Genomic DNA, 4856 nt, shown 5'->3' with positions numbered 1-4856 from the left:
CTTGCTCCTCAATGTATTGATTTTGTCAAATTTTAAGAGGCCTTGTCTCTCCTAATTTTAGAAAAACAGATATATTTTATCACTTTTACAATTTTGACTTTAAATTTACATAATTATTCCTTCAGGAATTTATTTTTTGTAAATGGTTACAAGTTAAGTAAAAAACATTGATAGTTAATTGTCCCTATAAAAATAAATTCAATAAAAATTGAATTGACATCAGGTTTCTATTGAGTTTAAATGCCACTTTTAAAATAAATTTCCATATCTACCTGGGTAGATTTTGATATGTGACCATGTTTTTATTTCATCTGTTTATGTATTCCTGTAAAAATACCATACTATTTTGGGTATTATTACATGAAGTTTTGATATCTCATTGAGCAAGCCTTCCCTTTCATTTTAAAAAAACTTTGTCTATTTTTATCCATTTTTCTTTTCCAGATTCATTTTAGAATGAGATAGTTAATTTCCATGAAAAAATATGTTGGAATGGTTTATTAATTGGAGGTTGACAATTTTCAACAAAGACTCTTCTTTTTCCAGAATGTAGTAAGCTTTTTTATTTCTTCAGATCTCCTTTTATATCTTTCAGTAAACTTTTACATGAATGTCTCTTATTCATTAATTATTAGTTTTTAAAATGTAGTTGAGGGCCAGGGATGGTGGCTCACACCTCTAATCCCAGGACTTTGGGAAGCTGAGGTGGGCAGATTACTTGAGGTCCAGAGTTTGAGACCAGACCACGGCCAACATGACAAAACCCCAACTCTACCAAAAATACAAAAATTAGCTGGGCATGGTGGCATATACCTATAATCCCAGCTATTCGGGTGACTGAGGCACGAAAATCGCTTGAATCCAGGAGGTGGAGGTTGAAGTGAGCCAAGATTGCACTACTGCACTCCAGCCTGGGCAACAGAGTGAGACTCTGTCACAGAGAGAGAGAGAGAGAGAGAGAGAGAGAGAGAGAGAGAGAGAAAGGAAGGAAGGAAGGAAGGAAGGAAGGAAGGAAGGAAGGAAGGAAGGAAGGAAGGAAGGAAGGAAGGAAGGAAGGAAGAAAGGAAGAAAGGAAGAAAGGAGAGAGAGAAAGTAAGTCAGTTTATGGTTTTTCTCTTATTCAATCAGACATTTTCCTATAATATTTTCATTTTAAATTTATTTTTATTAAGATTTTAAAAGTTTTGTATCATTTAAATTTATGTTATATTTAAATTTAAAAAGAAAAAGATTTGAATTTGTCTAAGATTCTTATTTAAATGTTAAATCCAGTTGAGGCACTTGTGTTAAAGACAAAACTAGTTCCTGTAATAGATTCTAACTGGTTATTGGTGTGCACAGGAGAGCTATTGATTCTTTCTAACTTGATCATGGTAGAGAACTTTCTGGAATACATCAACTTTAGCAGTTCTATGAGTCAGTTTATTCTCTGGATTTTTTTTTTAGATAGACAATGATAATGCCTACAAATAAAAATATCTAATCAGAATGCTTTTGACTGTAAATAATAGCCACAGACTCAGACAATAAAGAGATGTATAATGTACATAATGCACATCCCTGAGGCAAATGCTTCAGAGTTCGTTAGTACAGCATCTTGAGGATGTCATTGCTGATCCAGGTTTTTACATCTTTCCAACTGCAATGTATAAGCTTTTTCTTAGGCTACTTCTCCTCACAATTACAAAATGACTGCAGCAACTCCAGAGAGCACATCCAACATGAAAATTAAAACTGGACAAAATTTGGGTTCTTATCAGCAAGGAAGAGAGGCGAATAAATGCTGTATCTGTAACTCCTTTTCAATACATATAATTATTGTTTCCTTTTTCACTTTCTGCCTTAACACATTACCTACAATTTCTTTCATCACAGTAATAGCAGCAATAGTGGAATCCTTGCCTTAAATTTAACTGAAATACATCTACACCATTTGAATAGTATGTAATAAATAATTCTACACCATTTGAATATTACTAACTGTGGATTAAGGATTGACAAATTAAAGGCCCCTTGGCCAGTGACCAGTTTTTGTATGACCTGAGAGCTAGAACAGCTGTTATGTTTTTAAAGGATCATAGAGAAATAGCAGCAGTGAAAAAGAAGGAGAAAGCAGGAGGAAAATGTGGAGGAGGAGGAGGAAGGAGAACATGCAACAGAGACAGCAAGTAGCCTGCAAAGCCTACAATATTTACTATCTGCCCGTATTAGAAAAGGCTTGACAACCCCTGCTATAGATTATGCTCTAACATACCAATATCCTTCATCAAGTTTAAGAAATTAACTAATCCCTAGTTTCCTAATTGTTTTTAAAATCAGAAATGAGGGTTAAATTTTATCAAATGTATTTTGATAAAATTTGAAATAATCTATTGCAATGATCATATGATTTCTTTCCTTGAGTCTGAATGTGAATGTAGGGAATTACATTAATAGATTTTCTGATGTTGAAGCGCTCTTGATTTTCTGTAATATATTTTACTTGGTTATGGTTTGAAGATTTTCTTTTGATTCTCTGTTGGATTTGAGTGATCTCTGTGTGGCTAATCTAAGAGTCAACTCTCAGCGTTCATAGTAGGCGATGTATCGGTAGTATTTGGCATGATACATCACTCTTTCCTGTTTGGAACACCTTCTTTACTTTCAGGACAGGATAGATTTATCATTTTTCAATTACTTGATTCCTTTATTCTTGCTCACATTTATTCATTCCAAGGTTCAATCCTAGGAAATGCTCTTTTCTCTACCTTCATTCTCTCGCTGGGTGATCCCAACTCTCTCATGACTTTGAATTCCACATGTAGACTGATGATTTTAAAATGTATTCAGTGTGGCTGAGTACGGTGGCTCATGCCTGTAATCCCAGCACTTTGAGAGGCCGAAGCAGGCAAATCAGTTGAGGTCAGGAGTCCAAGACCAGCCTGGTCAATATAGCAAGATCTCCATCTCTACTAAAGAACTAAATACAAAAATTAACAGGGTGTGGTGGCGCGTGCCTGTAGTCCCAATGAAATGGGAAACTGAGGCGGGAGAATCACTTGAATTTGGGAGGCAGAGGTTTGCAGTGAGCCAAGATTGTGCCACTGCACTCCAGTCTGGGTGACAGAGTGAGACTCGGTCTCAAAAACAACGACAACAAAAATAAAAACAAACAAAACGATATTCAGCATAAACCTGTCCTCAGACCTCATGTGCTATACGCTGCTGCATACACTACATCTCCACTTGGATTTTTAGTAGGCACCTCAAACTTAGTATGTCCAAAGCTGGACTCGATTCTTCTCCATGCTCTAAATCTACTCCTCCCACAGTCTGCCCCACTCAGTAAATGGTGATTCCATCTTTCCAGTAGGTGAAACAGAAACCTTGGAATTGTCCTTGCCCATCTACTCATTCACTCAACCTGGCTGGGCAAAGGTATGTGATTTTGATATGGTGGTCAGGGAAGGCTTCATTGAAAAGGTGAGATCTGCTATTTGCTAAGGCGGAAGACTGCAAAATAAATAGATTTGAGATCATTACATCCATTTTTATTTTTTATTTTTTCATTTTTTTTGAGACAGGGTTTCACTTTGTCACCCAGGCTGGAGTGCAGTGGTGTGAACACAGCTAACTGTAGCCTTGACCTCCCAGACTCAAGTGATCCTCCCACCTCAGCCTCCCAAGTAACTGGCACCACATGCTGGCACCACCACCCTCGCCTAATTTTTGTGTTTTTAGTAGAGATGGGGTTTCACCATGTTGGCCAGGTTGGTCTCAAACTCCTGATTTCAAGTGATCCACCTACCTCGGCCTCCCAAAGTGCTGAGATTACAGGCGTGAGCCACAGCGCCCAGCCCCTTTTAACGTTCTTAACTTGGGTTTCATTTGGTATGATACAAATATTGTTATAGCTGCTTTTTTTGTTACTACTGATATATCTATTGCCGATTCTTTATCTTCTACTTTTCTGAGTTATTTCATGGTGAAATTTTATTGTTCCAACCTAGAAGTGTTTGTCTTTTAATATTATTGATTACTGATATTTTTGGACTTTATGACCATTATATTTTGCCTTCTTTGTACTATGCTTTCTCATTTTTTCTCTTCACATTCTTTTACTCAGTAAATAAAATCTTCTTTCTTTTATTTCATATGTCTTTTCTAGTGGTTAATCCTACTTACAAAATTTATAGACATTTAAATTTGATTTTTATCCAAGTAATACTTTCACATACATTAGAAAAATAAGATGGTGCCATAAAGCCTATTAAAAAATCAAGTTTTATCACAACCTGTCTTCTGAGATGGTGAAAGACACACAGAATGAGCTTACAGATGATCTCAGGAGCTGGCCTCCGGGCTCCTGGTTTCTCCTGGCATGGCAGCCACCAGGACATCTGCTCTGCCTCTGGGGCTTCCACATACAGCTCCTCCTAGGGAGGTGCCTCTCCTGGCTCCTGCTTGGCACAGCACCTAGCTGCTCCCACTCTGGTACCCAATTGCTCCTCTGACCATGTCAACAGAGCACCGTCCTGCCCCATGTATTCCCTCCTTCTAAGACCCGGCTAAAGCCACTCCCATCTTTGGCAGCAAGTTTGGGACTGTAGTTCTCTCTCATTTGTTTCCCATCTTTTAGGACTTTCTCACCACTTCTGGTCTACAGAACACACCAGAACCCCTTCTCATTTTCTAGTGAGAGACATCATCTGTCATTGGGGTGAGTGGGAGGCAGGAAGATGGGCTCAATCCACCATATTGAACCCAGTCCCAGGTATTCCTTTGATCATTAGGGGAAAAAAAATTGACATGTTTTTATTTTGAGAGTAGTAATTCAGATTTGCTTGATGAGATGAAATGAGGTGAGGGGGCAAGCT

The sequence above is a fragment of the Macaca fascicularis genome, chromosome 5 (genome assembly GCF_037993035.2).
Source record: "Macaca fascicularis isolate 582-1 chromosome 5, T2T-MFA8v1.1".
Taxonomy (NCBI): Eukaryota; Metazoa; Chordata; class Mammalia; order Primates; family Cercopithecidae; genus Macaca; species Macaca fascicularis.
This window is presented reverse-complemented; position numbering follows the sequence as displayed.